This window comes from Mesoplodon bidens (genome assembly GCF_964165515.1).
Source record: "Mesoplodon bidens genome assembly, chromosome: 14".
NCBI classification, from domain to species: domain Eukaryota; kingdom Metazoa; phylum Chordata; class Mammalia; order Artiodactyla; family Ziphiidae; genus Mesoplodon; species Mesoplodon bidens.
This window is the reverse complement of record NC_138170.1, coordinates 25,773,932-25,791,335: the sequence shown is the minus strand read 5'-3', so window position 1 is coordinate 25,791,335 and position 17,404 is coordinate 25,773,932.

Here is a 17,404-nt window from a genome sequence, read left to right as displayed (position 1 = left end):
TGAGCACTGTCACCATGGGTACTGCAACCATGAGTACTGTCACCATGAGTACTGTCACCATTGCGAGTATCACCATGTGCACTGTCACCATGAGCACTATCACAATGAGAACTGTCAGCGTGGGCACTGTCACTGTTGGCAAGGGCACCATGGCCACTTCCACCATGGGCAATGTCACCATGGGCACTATCACTGTGAGCACTGTCAACATGAGCACGTCACCATGGGCACTGTCAACATGGGTACTATCTCAAAGGGCAATGACACCATGAGCATTGTCAGGATGGGAAATTTCACCATGAGCACTGGCACCAAAGGCACTATCGCCATGAGCAATGTCACTGTGGGCCGTGTCACCATGGGCACTATCCCCATGGCTAATGTTATCATTGGCACTTTCCCCGTGAGCACTGTCACCCTGGGCACTGTCATCATGGGCACGGTCACCGTGAGCACTATCTCCATGAGCACAGCCACTGTGAACACCATCACCATAATCACTGGCCTCATCGGTACTGTCACCATGAGCACTGCCACAATGAGCACTGTCAGCATGGGCACTTCCCCCATGAGCACTGTCACTATGAGAACTGCTACCATGGGTATTTTCACCATGAGTACTGTCACCCTGTGTATTGTCACCATTTGCACTGTCACCATGAAGACTATAACCGTGAGCGCTATCACCATGAGATCTCTCACCATGGTCACTGTCACCATGGCACCTTGCACAATGGGGGCTGTCAACATGAGTGCTGTCACCATTGGCACTATCACTGTGAGCATTCTCACTGTGGTCAGTGTCACCATGGGCACTGTCACCATGAGCACTGTCACCATAGGCAATGTCACCGTGGTCAGTGTCATCATGAGCACTGTCAACATGGACACTCATACAGTGGGCACTGTCACTGTGAGCACTGTCACCATGGGTACTGCCACCATAAGCAGTGTCTCTGTGAGTACTGTCAGCATGGGTTTTACCGTGAGCACTGTCACCATGAGCCCTGTCACCATTTTTTAGTGACACCATGTGCACTACCACCATGCGCACTCTCACCATGGGCACTGTCACCGAGAAAACTGTCACCATAAGTACTGTCTTCATGGGCACTGTCACCAAAGGCACGGCCAACATGTGAACTGTAACCATTGTCAGTATCACTGTGAGAAGTGTCACCATGGGAATTACCACCATAGGCACTGTCATCATGAGCACTTTCAGAACGGGAACTGTCACCATGGGCACTATCACCGTGAGGACTCTCACCATGGGAATTATCGCCATGGGCACTATCAGCATTAGAACTGTCACCGTGGTCACCGTCACGATGGAATTTGTCACTGTGAACACTGTCACGATAGGCAAAGTCACGGTTTGCACTGTCCCCTTGGGCCCTCTCACAGTGAGTACTATCACTTTGACGGTGGTGGCCATGGGTACTGCCACCATGGACACTACCAACTTGAGAATTATCACCATTTGTTCTCTCAGCGTGGTCACGGTCAACAAGTGCACTCTCACTATGCTCACTATGACCGTGAACACTGTCACCATGGGCACCTTAATCATGGGCACTATCACCGTGAGCACTATCACCATCGGCACTATCACTGTGATCACTGTCACCATAGACACTATCATGGTGAGCACAGTTAACATGAGCATTGTAACTGTGAGCACTGTCACAATGGGTAATGCAACCATGAGCCCAGTCACCGTGAGCACTGTCAGCATGGGTTGTCACCTTGTGCACGGTCAGCATGAGCACTGTCACCATGGGCACTATAACTATTTTTCAGTGCCACCATGTGCACTGTCACCTTGGACACTATCACCACGAGCACTGTCACCATGAGTACTGTCATCATGGGCAATGGCACAGCCACCATCTGCAATCTTACCATGGTCACTATCACTGTGAGCACTGTCACCAATGGAACTACCAACATGGGCACTGTCATCATGAGCACTTTCACCATACGAACTCTCACCATGGGCACTATGAACGTGAGAACGGTCACCATGGGCACTGTCACCATGAGCATTGTCATCATAGGCAATGTCACCGTGAGATCTATCACCATGCGCACTGTCCACAAGGGTACTATCACATTGAGTTGTATCACCATGTGTACTGTCATCTTGGGCACAGTCACCATGGGCACACTCACCAAGTACACTATCACGATGCTCACTATTACTCTGAACACTGTCACCATGGGCACCGTAACCATGGGCACTATCACCGGGAGCATTATCAGCATCGGCTCAACAGGCGTGATAACTGTCACCATGGGTCATATCACCGTGAGCACGGTTGCCATGGGCACTGTCACGATGTGCAATGCCCCATTGGTACTCTCACCATGGGAACTGCCACCATGAGCACTGTCACCATGAGAACTGTTACTATGAGAAATGTAACCATGGGCAATTTCTCGATGAGTACTCTCACCATGGGTATTTTCACCTTGGGCACTCTCAACGTAAACAGTATTACCATGAGCACTTTCACTGTGAGCACTGTCACCATGGGCACTGTCACAATGCGGAGTGTCACCATGAGCCATGTCACCATGGGAAATGTCACCGTGAGAAGTGTCACCATAGGCAATGTCACCATGGGCAATGTCACCATGGGAAATGCCATTTTGAGCACTGTCACCATGGGTACTGCAACCATGAGTACTGTCACCATGAGTACTGTCACCATTGGCAGTATCACCAGGCGCACTGTCACCATGGGCACTATCACCATGACAACACTCAGAGTGAGCACTGTCACTGTGGGCACTGCCATCGTGAGCAATTCCACCATGGGCAATGTCACCATGGGCACTAACGTTGTGAGCACTCTCAACATGAGCACGTCACCATGAGCCCTGTCACCATGGGCAATGTCACTGTGAGAAGTTTCACCATAGGCAATGTCACCGTGGGCACTGTCACCATGGTCACTGCCACCACTGTCACTGTCATTTTGAGCACTGTCACCATGGGTACTGCAACCATGAGCACTGTCACCATGAGCACTGTCACCATTGCGAGTATCACCATGTGCACTGTCACCATGAGCACTATCACAATGAGGACTGTCAACCTGGGCACTGTCACTGTTGGCAAGGCACCATGGCCACATCCACCATGGGCAATGTCACCATGGGCACTATCACTGTGAGCACTGTCAACATGAGCACGTCACCATGAGCACTGTCAACATGGGTACTATCTCAAAGGGCAATGTCACCATGAGCATTGTCAGGATGGGCAATTTCACCATGAGCACTGTCACCAAAGGCACTATCGCCATGAGCAATGTCACTGTGGGCCGTGTCACCAGGGGCACTATCACCATGGTTAATGTTATCATTGGCACTTTCCCCGTGAGCACTGTCACCCTGGGCACTGTCATCATGGGCACTGTCACCGTGAGCAATATCTCCATGAGCACAGCCACTGTGAACACCATCACCATAATCACTTGCCTCATTGGTACTGTCCCCATGAGCACTGCCACAATGAGCACTGTCAGCGTGGGCACTTCCCCCATGAGCACTGTCACTATGAGAACTGCTACCATGGGTATTTTCACCATGAGTACTGTCACCCTGTGTATTGTCACCATTTGCACTGTCACCATGAAGACTATAACCGTGAGCGCTATCACCATGAGATCTCTCACCATGGTCACTGTCACCATGGCACCTTGCACAATGGGGGCTGTCAACATGAGTGCTGTCACCATTGGCACTCTCACTGTGAGCATTCTCACTGTGGTCAGTGTCACGATGGGCACTGTCACCATGAGCACTGTCACCATAGGCAATGTCACCTTGGTCAGTGTCACCATGAGCACTGTCAACATGGGCACTCATACAGTGGGCACTGTCACTGTGAGCACTGTCACCATGGGTACTGCCACCATGAGCAGTGTCTCTGTGAGTATTGTCAGCATGGGTTTTTACCGTGAGCACTGTCACCATGAGCCCTGTCACCATTTTTCAGTGACACCATGTGCACTACCACCATGCGCACTCTCACCATGGGCACTGTCACCGAGAAAACTGTCACCATAAGTACTGTCTTCATGGGCACTGTCACCAAGGGCACGGCCAACATGTGAACTGTAACCATTGTCAGTATCACTATGAGAAGTGTCACCATGGGAATTCCCAACATAGGAACTGTCATCCTTAGCACTTTCAGAAAGGGAACTGTCACAATGGGCACTATCACCGTGAGGACTCTCACCACGGGAATTATCGCCATGGGCACTATCAGCATTAGAACTGTCACCGTGGTCACTGTCACGATGGAATTTGTCACTGTGAGCACTGTCACGATAGGCAAAGTCACGGTTTGCACTGTCCCCTTGGGCCCTGTCACAGTGAGCACTATCACTTTGACGGTGATGTCCATGGGCACTGCCACCATGGACACTACCAACTTGAGAATTATCACCATTTGTTCTCTCAGCGTGGTCACGGTCAACAAGTGCACTCTCACTATGCTCACTATGACCGTGAACACTGTCACCATGGGCACCTTAATCATGGGCACTATCACCGTGAGCACTATCACCATCGGCACTATCACTGTGATCACTGTCACCATAGACACTATCATGGTGAGCACCGTTAACATGAGCATTGTAACTGTGAGCACTGTCACAATGGGTAATGCAACCATGAGCCCAGTCACCGTGAGCACTGTCAGCATGGGTTGTCACCTTGTGCACGGTCAGCATGAGCACTGTTACCATGGGCACTATAACTATTTTTCAGTGCCACCATGTGCACTGTCACCTTGGACACTATCACCACGAGCACTGTCACCATGAGTACTGTCATCATGGGCAATGGCACAGCCACCATCTGCAATCTTACCATGGTCACTGTCACTGTGCGCACTGTCACAAATGGAACTACCAACATGGGCACTGTCATCATGAGCACTTTCACCATACGAACTCTCACCATGGGCACTATGAACGTGAGAACGGTCACCATGGGCACTGTCACCATGAGCATTGTCATCATAGGCAATGTCACCGTGAGAACTATCACCATGCGCACTGTCCACAAGGGCACTATCACATTGAGTTGTATCACCATATGTACTGTCATCTTGGGCACAGTCACCATGGGCACACTCACCAAGTACACTATCACTATGCTCACTATTACTCTGAAAACTGTCACCATGGGCACCGTAACCATGGGCACTATCACCGGGAGCATTATCAGCATTGGCACAACAGGCGTGATAACTGTCACCATGGGTCATATCACCGTGAGCACGGTTGCCATGGGCACTGTCACGATGTGCAATGCCCCATTGGTACTCTCACCATGGGAACTGCCACCATGAGCACTGTCACCATGAGCACTGACACCACGATCACTGCCACCGAGGGCACTGCCACCATGAGCACTTTCACCATGAGAACTGTTACTATGTGAAATGTAACCATGGGCAATTTCTCGATGAGTACTCTCACCATGGGTATTTTCACCTTGGGCACTCTCAACGTAAACAGTATTACCATGAGCAGTTTCACTGTGAGCACTGTCACCATGGGCACTGTCACAATGCGGAGTGTCACCATGAGCCATGTCACCATGGGAAATGTCACCGTGAGAAGTGTCACCATAGGCAATGTCACCATGGGCAATGTCACCATGGGAAATGCCATTTTGAGCACTGTCACCATGGGTACTGCAACCATGAGTACTGTCACCATGAGTACTGTCACCATTGGCAGTATCACCAGGCGCACTGTCACCATGGGCACTATCACCATGACAACTCTCAGAGTGAGCACTGTCACTGTGGGCACTGCCATCGTGAGCAATTCCACCATGGGCAATGTCACCATGGGCACTAACGCTGTGAGCACTCTCAACATGAGCACGTCACCATGAGCCCTGTCACCATGGACAATGTCACTGTGAGAAGTTTCACCATAGGCAATGTCACCGTGGGCACTGTCACCATGGTCACTGCCACCACTGTCACTGTCATTTTGAGCACTGTCACCATGGGTACTGCAACCATGAGCACTGTCACCATGAGCACTGTCACCATTGCGAGTATCACCATGTGCACTGTCACCATGGGCACTAACACAATGAGAACTGTCAGCGTGGGCACTGTCACTGTTGGCAAGGGCACCATGGCCACTTCCACCATGGGCAATGTCACCATGGGCACTATCACTGTGAGCACTGTCAACATGAGCACGTCACCATGGGCACTGTCAACATGGGTACTATCTCAAAGGGCAATGTCACCATGAGCATTGTCAGGATGGGCAATTTCACCATGGGCACTGTCACCAAAGGAACTATCGCCATGAGCAATGTCACTGTGGGCCGTGTCACCAGGGGCACTATCACCGTGGTTAATGTTATCATTGGCACTTTCCCCTTGAGCACTGTCACCCTGGGCACTGTCATCATGGGCACGGTCACCGTGAGCACTATCTCCATGAGCACAGCCACTGTGAACACCATCACCATAATCACTGGCCTCATTGGTACTGTCACCATGAGCACTGCCACAATGAGCACTGTCAGCATGGACACTTCCCCCATGAGCACTGTCACAATGAGAACTGCTACCATGGGTATTTTCACCATGAGTACTGTCACCCTGTGTATTGTCACCATTTGCACTGTCACCATGAAGACTATAACCGTGAGCGCTATTACCATGAGATCTCTCACCATGGTCACTGTCACCATGGCACCTTGCACAATGGGGGCTGTCAACATGAGTGCTGTCACCATTGGCATTATCACTGTGAGCATTCTCACTGTGGTCAGTGTCACCATGGGCACTGTCACCATGAGCACTGTCACCATAGGCAATGTCACCTTGGTCAGTGTCACCATGACCACTGTCAACATGGGCACTCATACAGTGGGCACTGTCACTGTGAGCACTGTCACCATGGGTACTGCCACCATGAGCAGTGTCTCTGTGAGTACTGTCAGCATGGGTTTTTACCGTGAGCACTGTCACCGTGAGCCCTGTCACCATTTTTCAGTGACACCATGTGCACTACCACCATGCTCACTCTCACCATGGGCACTGTCACCGAGAAAACTGTAAGCATATGTACTGTCTTCATGGGCACTGTCACCAAGGGCACGGCCAACATGTGAACTGTAACCATTGTCAGTATCACTGTGAGAAGTGTCACCATGGGAATTACCAACATAGGCACTGTCATCATGAGCACTTTCAGAACGGGAACTGTCACAATGGGCACTATCACCGTGAGGACTCTCACCACGGGAATTATCGCCATGGGCACTATCAGCATTAGAACTGTCACCGTGGTCACTGTCACGATGGAATTTGTCACTGTGAGCACTGTCACGATAGGCAAAGTCACGGTGTGCACTGTCCCCTTGGGCCCTGTCACAGTGAGCACTATCACTTTGACGGTGATGTCCATGGGCACTGCCACCATGGACACTACCAACTTGAGAATTATCACCATTTGTTCTCTCAGCGTGGTCACGGTAAACAAGTGCACTAACACTATGCTCACTATGACCGTGAACACTGTCACCATGGGCACCTTAATCATGGGCACTAGCACTGTGAGCACTATCACCATCGGCACTATCACTGTGATCACTGTCACCATAGACGCTATCATGGTGAGCACAGTTAACATGAGCATTGTAACTGTGAGCACTGTCACAATGGGTAATGCAACCATGAGCCCAGTCACCGTGAGCACTGTCAGCATGGGTTGTCACCTTGTGCACGGTCAGCATGAGCACTGTCACCATGGGCACTATAACTATTTTTCAGTGCCACTATGTGCACTGTCACCTTGGACACTATCACCACGAGCACTGTCACCATGAGTACTGTCATCATGGGCAATGGCACAGCCACCATCTGCAATCTTACCATGGTCACTATCACTGTGAGCACTGTCACCAATGGAACTACCAACATGGACACTGTCATCATGAGCACTTTCACCATACGAACTCTCACCATGGACACTATGAACGTGAGAACGGTCACCATGGGCACTGTCACCATGAGCATTGTCATCATAGGCAATGTCACCGTGAGAACTATCACCATGCGCACTGTCCACAAGGGTACTATCACATTGAGTTGTATCACCATGTGTACTGTCATCTTGGGCACAGTCACCATGGGCACACTCAGCAAGTACACTATCACTATGCTCACTATTACTCGGAACACTGTCACCATGGGCACCATAACCATGGGCACTATCACCGGGAGCATTATCAGCATCGGCTCAACAGGCGTGATAACTGTCACCATGGGTCATATCACCGTGTGCACGGTTGCCATGGGCACTGTCACGATGTGCAATGCCCCATTGGTACTCTCACCATGGGAACTGCCACCATGAGCACTGTCACCATGAGAACTGTTACTATGAGAAATGTAACCATGGGCAATTTCTCCATGAGTACTCTCACCATGGGTATTTTCACCTTGGGCACTCTCAACGTAAACAGTATTACCATGAGCACTTTCACTGTGAGCACTGTCACCATGGGCACTGTCACAATGCGGAGTGTCACCATGAGCCATGTCACCATGGGAAATGTCACCGTGAGAAGTGTCACCATAGACAATGTCACCATGGGCAATGTCACCATGGGAAATGCCATTTTGAGCACTGTCACCTTGGGTACTGCAACCATGAGTACTGTCACCATGAGTACTGTCACCATTGGCAGTATCACCAGGCGCACTGTCACCATGGGCACTATCACCATGACAACTCTCAGAGTGAGCACTGTCACTGTGGGCACTGCCATCGTGAGCAATTCCACCATGGGCAATGTCACCATGGGCACTAACGTTGTGAGCACTCTCAACATGAGCACGTCACCATGAGCCCTGTCACCATGGGCAATGTCACTGTGAGAAGTTTCACCATAGGCAATGTCACCGTGGGCACTGTCACCATGGTCACTGCCACCACTGTCACTGTCATTTTGAGCACTGTCACCATGGGTACTGCAACCATGAGCACTGTCACCATGAGCACTGTCACCATTGCGAGTATCACCATGTGCACTGTCACAATGAGCACTATCACAATGAGAACTGTCAGCCTGGGCACTGTCACTGTTGGCAAGGCACCATGGCCACTTCCACCATGGGCAATGTCACCATGGGCACTATCACTGTGAGCACTGTCAATATGAGCACGTCATCATGGGCACTGTCAACATGGGTTCTATCTCAAAGGGCAATGTCACCATTAGCATTGTCAGCATGGGCAATTTCACCATGAGCACTGTCACCAAAGGCACTATCGCCATGAGCAATGTCACTGTGGGCCGTGTCACCAGGGGCACTATCACCATGGTTAATGTTATCATTGGCACTTTCCCCGTGAGCACTGTCACCCTGGGCACTGTCATCATGGGCACGGTCACCGTGAGCAATATCTCCATGAGCACAGCCACTGTGAACACCATCACCATAATCACTGGCCTCATCGGTACTGTCACCATGAGCACTGCCACAATGAGCACTGTCAGCATGGGCACTTCCCCCATGAGCACTGTCACTATGAGAACTGCTACCATGGGTATTTTCACCATGAGTACTGTCACCCTGTGTATTGTCACCATTTGCACTGTCACCATGAAGACTATAACCGTGAGCGCTATCACCATGAGATCTCTCACCATGGTCACTGTCACCATGGCACCTTGCACAATGGGGGCTGTCAACATGAGTGCTGTCACCATTGGCACTATCACTGTGAGCATTCTCACTGTGGTCAGTGTCACCATGGGCACTGTCACCATGAGCACTGTCACCATAGGCAATGTCACCTTGGTCAGTGTCACCATGACCACTGTCAACATGGGCCCTCACACTGTGGGCACTGTCACAGTGAGCACTGTCACCATGGGTACTGCCACCATGAGCAGTGTCTCTGTGAGTACTGTCAGCATGGGTTTTTACCGTGAGCACTGTCACCATGAGCCATGTCACCATTTTTCAGTGACACCATGTGCACTACCACCATGCGCACTCTCACCATGGGCACTGTCACCGAGAAAACTGTCACCATAAGTACTGTCTTCATGGGCACTGTCACCAAGGGCACGGCCAACATGTGAACTGTAACCATTGTCAGTATCACTGTGAGAAGTGTCACCATGGGAATTACCAACATAGGCACTGTCATCATGAGCACTTTCAGAACTGGAACTGACACCATGGGCACTATCACCGTGAGGACTCTCACCATGGGAATTATCGCCATGGGCACTATCAGCATTAGAACTGTCACCGTGGTCACTGTCACGATAGAATTTGTCACTGTGAGCACTGTCACGATAGGCAAAGTCACGGTTTGCACTGTCCCCTTGGGCCCTGTCACAGTGAGCACTATCACTTTGACGGTGATGTCCATGGGCACTGCCACCATGGACACTACCAACTTGAGAATTATCACCATTTGTTCTCTCAGCGTGGTCATGGTCAACAAGTGCACTATCACTATGCTCACTATGACCGTGAACACTGTCACCATGGGCACCTTAATCATGGGCACTATCACCGTGAGCACTATCACCATCGGCACTATCACTGTGATCACTGTCACCATAGACACTATCATGGTGAGCACAGTTAACATGAGCATTGTAACTGTGAGCACTGTCACAATGGGTAATGCAACCATGAGCCCAGTCACCGTGAGCACTGTCAGCATGGGTTGTCACCTTGTGCACGGTCAGCATGAGCACTGTCACCATGGGCACTATAACTATTTTTCAGTGCCACCATGTGCACTGTCACCTTGGACACTATCACCACGAGCACTGTCACCATGAGTACTGTCATCATGGGCAATGGCACAGCCACCATCTGCAATCTTACCATGGTCACTATCACTGTGAGCACTGTCACCAATGGAACTACCAACATGGGCACTGTCAGCATGAGCACTTTCACCATACGAACTCTCACCATGGGCACTAGGAACGTGAGAACGGTCACCATGGGCACTGTCACCATGAGCAGTGTCATCATAGGCAATGTCACCTTGAGAACTATCACCATGCGCACTGTCCACAAGGGTACTATCACATTGAGTTGTATCACAATGTGTACTGTCATCTTGGGCACAGTCACCATGGGCACACTCAGCAAGTACACTATCACTATGCTCACTATTACTCTGAACACTGTCACCATGGGCACCGTAACCATGGGCACTGTCACCGGGAGCATTATCAGCATCGGCTCAACAGGCGTGATAACTGTCACCATGGGTCATATCACCGTGAGCATGGTTGCCATGGGCACTGTCACGATGTGCAATGCCCCATTGGTACTCTCACCATGGGAACTGCCACCATGAGCACTGTCACCATGAGAACTGTTACTATGAGAAATGTAACCATGGGCAATTCCTCGATGAGTACTCTCACCATGGGTATTTTCACCTTGGGCACTCTCAACGTAAACAGTATTACCATGAGCACTTTCACTGTGAGCACTGTCACCATGGGCACTGTGACAATGCGGAGTGTCACCATGAGCCATGTCACCATGGGAAATGTCACCGTGAGAAGTGTCACCATAGACAATGTCACCATGGGCAATGTCACCATGGGAAATGCCATTTTGAGCACTGTCACCATGGGTACTGCAACCATGAGTACTGTCACCATGAGTATTGTCACCATTGGCAGTATCACCAGGCGCACTGTCACCATGGGCACTATCACCATGACAACTCTCAGAGTGAGCACTGTCACTGTGGGCACTGCCATCGTGAGCAATTCCACCATGGGCAATGTCAGCATGGGCACTAACGTTGTGAGCACTCTCAACATGAGCACGTCACCATGAGCCCAGTCACCATGGGCAATGTCACTGTGAGAAGTTTCACCATAGGCAATGTCACCGTGGGCACTGTCACCATGGTCACTGCCACCACTGTCACTGTCATTTTGAGCACTGTCACCATGGGTACTGCAACCATGAGCACTGTCACCATGAGCACTGTCACCATTGCGAGTATCACCATGTGCACTGTCACCATGAGCACTATCACAATGAGAACTGTCAGCCTGGGCACTGTCACTGTTGGCAAGGCACCATGGCCACTTCCACCATGGGCAATGTCACCATGGGCACTATCACTGTGAGCACTGTCAATATGAGCACGTCATCATGGGCACTGTCAACATGGGTTCTATCTCAAAGGGCAATGTCACCATTAGCATTGTCAGGATGGGCAATTTCACCATGAGCACTGTCACCAAAGGCACTATCGCCATGAGCAATGTCACTGTGGGCCGTGTCACCAGGGGCACTATCACCATGGTTAATGTTATCATTGGCACTTTCCCCGTGAGCACTGTCACCCTGGGCACTGTCATCATGGGCACGGTCACCGTGAGCAATATCTCCATGAGCACAGCCACTGTGAACACCATCACCATAATCACTGGCCTCATCGGTACTGTCACCATGAGCACTGCGACAATGAGCACTGTCAGCATGGGCACTTCCCCCATGAGCACTGTCACTATGAGAACTGCTACCATGGGTATTTTCACCATGAGTACTGTCACCCTGTGTATTGTCACCATTTGCACTGTCACCATGAAGACTATAACCGTGAGCGCTATCACCATGAGATCTCTCACCATGGTCACTGTCACCATGGCACCTTGCACAATGGGGGCTGTCAACATGAGTGCTGTCACCATTGGCACTATCACTGTGAGCATTCTCACTGTGGTCAGTGTCACCATGGGCACTGTCACCATGAGCACTGTCACCATAGGCAATGTCACCTTGGTCAGTGTCACCATGAGCACTGTCAACATGGGCCCTCACACTGTGGGCACTGTCACAGTGAGCACTGTCACCATGGGTACTGCCACCATGAGCAGTGTCTCTGTGAGTACTGTCAGCATGGGTTTTTACCGTGAGCACTGTCACCATGAGCCATGTCACCATTTTTCAGTGACACCATGTGCACTACCACCATGCGCACTCTCACCATGGGCACTGTCACCGAGAAAACTGTCACCATAAGTACTGTCTTCATGGGCACTGTCACCAAGGGCTCGGCCAACATGTGAACTGTAACCATTGTCAGTATCACTGTGAGAAGTGTCACCATGGGAATTACCAACATAGGCACTGTCATCATGAGCACTTTCAGAACGGGAACTGACACCATGGGCACTATCACCGTGAGGACTCTCACCACGGGAATTATCGCCATGGGCACTATCAGCATTAGAACTGTCACCGTGGTCACTGTCACGATGGAATTTGTCACTGTGAGCACTGTCACGATAGGCAAAGTCACGGTGTGCACTGTCCCCTTGGGCCCTGTCACAGTGAGCACTATCACTTTGACGGTGATGTCCATGGGCACTGCCACCATGGACACTACCAACTTGAGAATTATCACCATTTGTTCTCTCAGCGTGGTCATGGTCAACAAGTGCACTCTCACTATGCTAACTATGACCGTGAACACTGTCACCATGGGCACCTTAATCATGGGCACTATCACCGTGAGCACTATCACCATCGGCACTATCACTGTGATCACTGTCACCATAGACACTATCATGGTGAGCACAGTTAACATGAGCATTGTAACTGTGAGCACTGTCACAATGGGTAATGCAACCATGAGCCCAGTCACCGTGAGCACTGTCAGCATGGGTTGTCACCTTGTGCACGGTCAGCATGAGCACTGTCACCATGGGCACTATAACTATTTTTCAGTGCCAACATGTGCACTGTCACCTTGGACACTATCACCACGAGCACTGTCACCATGAGTACTGTCATCATGGGCAATGGCACAGCCACCATCTGCAATCTTACCATGGTCACTATCACTGTGAGCACTGTCACCAATGGAACTACCAACATGGGCACTGTCATCATGAGCACTTTCACCATACGAACTCTCACCATGGGCACTAGGAACGTGAGAACGGTCACCATGGGCACTGTCACCATGAGCATTGTCATCATAGGCAATGTCACCGTGAGAACTATCACCATGCGCACTGTCCACAAGGGTACTATCACATTGAGTTGTATCACAATGTGTACTGTCATCTTGGGCACAGTCACCATGGGCACACTCAGCAAGTACACTATCACTATGCTCACTATTACTCTGAACACTGTCACCATGGGCACCGTAACCATGGGCACTGTCACCGGGAGCATTATCAGCATCGGCTCAACAGGCGTGATAACTGTCACCATGGGTCATATCACCGTGAGCATGGTTGCCATGGGCACTGTCACGATGTGCAATGCCCCATTGGTACTCTCACCATGGGAACTGCCACCATGAGCACTGTCACCATGAGAACTGTTACTATGAGAAATGTAACCATGGGCAATTCCTCGATGAGTACTCTCACCATGGGTATTTTCACCTTGGGCACTCTCAACGTAAACAGTATTACCATGAGCACTTTCACTGTGAGCACTGTCACCATGGGCACTGTGACAATGCGGAGTGTCACCATGAGCCATGTCACCATGGGAAATGTCACCGTGAGAAGTGTCACCATAGACAATGTCACCATGGGCAATGTCACCATGGGAAATGCCATTTTGAGCACTGTCACCATGGGTACTGCAACCATGAGTACTGTCACCATGAGTATTGTCACCATTGGCAGTATCACCAGGCGCACTGTCACCATGGGCACTATCACCATGACAACTCTCAGAGTGAGCACTGTCACTGTGGGCACTGCCATCGTGAGCAATTCCACCATGGGCAATGTCAGCATGGGCACTAACGTTGTGAGCACTCTCAACATGAGCACGTCACCATGAGCCCAGTCACCATGGGCAATGTCACTGTGAGAAGTTTCACCATAGGCAATGTCACCGTGGGCACTGTCACCATGGTCACTGCCACCACTGTCACTGTCATTTTGAGCACTGTCACCATGGGTACTGCAACCATGAGCACTGTCACCATGAGCACTGTCACCATTGCGAGTATCACCATGTGCACTGTCACCATGAGCACTATCACAATGAGAACTGTCAGCCTGGGCACTGTCACTGTTGGCAAGGGCACCATGGCCACTTCCACCATGGGCAATGTCACCATGGGCACTATCACTGTGAGCACTGTCAACATGAGCACGTCACCATGGGCACTGTCAACATGGGTACTATCTCAAAGGGCAATGTCACCATGAGCATTGTCAGGATGGGCAATTTCACCATGAGCACTGTCACCAAAGGCACTATCGCCATGAGCAATGTCACTGTGGGCCGTGTCACCAGGGGCACTATCACCATGGTTAATGTTAAAATTGGCACTTTCCCCGTGAGCACTGTCACCCTGGGCACTGTCATCATGGGCACGGTCACCGTGAGCAATATCTCCATGAGCACAGCCACTGTGAACACCATCACCATAATCACTGGCCTCATTGGTACTGTCACCATGAGCACTGCCACAATGAGCACTGTCAGCATGGGCACTGCCCCCATGAGCACTGTCACTATGAGAACTGCGACCATGGGTATTTTCACCATGAGTACTGTCACCCTGTGTATTGTCACCATTTGCACTGTCACCATGAAGACTATAACCGTGAGCGCTATCACCATGAGATCGCTCACCATGGTCACTGTCACCATGGCACCTTGCACAATGGGGGCTGTCAACATGAGTGCTGTCACCATTGGCACTATCACTGTGAGCATTCTCACTGTGGTCAGTGTCACCATGGGCACTGTCACCATGAGCACTGTCACCATAGGCAATGTCACCTTGGACAGTGTCACCATGAGCACTGTCAACATGGGCACTCACACTGTGGGCACTGTCACTGTGAGCACTGTCACCATGGGTACTGCCACCATGGGCAGTGTCTCTGTGAGTACTGTCAGCATGGGTTTTTACCGTGAGCACTGTCACCATGAGTCCTGTCACCATTTTTCAGTGACACCATGTGCACTACCACCATGCGCACTCTCACCATGGGCACTGTCACCGAGAAAACTGTCACCATAAGTACTGTCTTCATGGGCACTGTCACCAAGGGCACGGCCAACATGTGAACTGTAACCATTGTCAGTATCACTGTGAGAAGTGTCACCATGGGAATTACCAACATAGGCACTGTCATCATGAGCACTTTCAGAACTGGAACTGTCACCATGGGCACTATCACCGTGAGGACTCTCACCACGGGAATTATCGCCATGGGCACTATCAGCATTAGAACTGTCACCGTGGTCACTGTCACGATGGAATTTGTCACTGTGAGCACTGTCACGATAGGCAAAGTCACGGTTTGCACTGTCCCCTTGGGCCCTGTCACAGTGAGCACTATCACTTTGACGGTGATGTCCATGGGCACTGCCACCATGGACACTACCAACTTGAGAATTATCACCATTTGTTCTCTCAGCGTGGTCATGGTCAACAAGTACACTCTCACTATGCTCACTATGACCGTGAACACTGTCACCATGGGCACCTTAATCATGGGCACTATCACCGTGAGCACTATCACCATCGGCACTATCACTGTGATCACTGTCACCATAGACACTATCATGGTGAGCACAGTTAACATGAGCATTGTAACAGTGAGCACTGTCACAATGGGTAATGCAACCATGAGCCCAGTCACCGTGAGCACTGTCAGCATGGGTTGTCACCTTGTGCACGGTCAGCATGAGCACTGTCACCATGGGCACTATAACTATTTTTCAGTGCCACCATGTGCACTGTCACCTTGGACACTATCACCACGAGCACTGTCACCATGAGTACTGTCATCATGGGCAATGGCACAGCCACCGTCTGCAATCTTACCATGGTCACTATCACTGTGAGCACTGTCACCAATGGAACTACCAACATGGGCACTGTCATCATGAGCACTTTCACCATACGAACTCTCACCATGGGCACTATGAACGTGAGAACGGTCACCATGGACACTGTCACCATGAGCATTGTCATCATAGGCAATGTCACCGTGAGAACTATCACCATGCGCACTGTCCACAAGGGCACTATCACATTGAGTTGTATCACCATGTGTACTGTCATCTTGGGCACAGTCACCATGGGTACACTCACGAAGTACACTATCACTATGCTAACTATTACTCTGAACACTGTCACCATGGGCACCGTAACCATGGGCACTATCACTGGGAGCATTATCAGCATCGGCACAACAGGCGTGATAACTGTCACCATGGGTCATATCACCGTGAGCACGGTTGCCATGGGCAATGTCACGATGTGCAATGCCCCATTGGTACTCTCACCATGGGAACTGCCACCATGAGCACTGTCACCATGAGCACTGACACCAC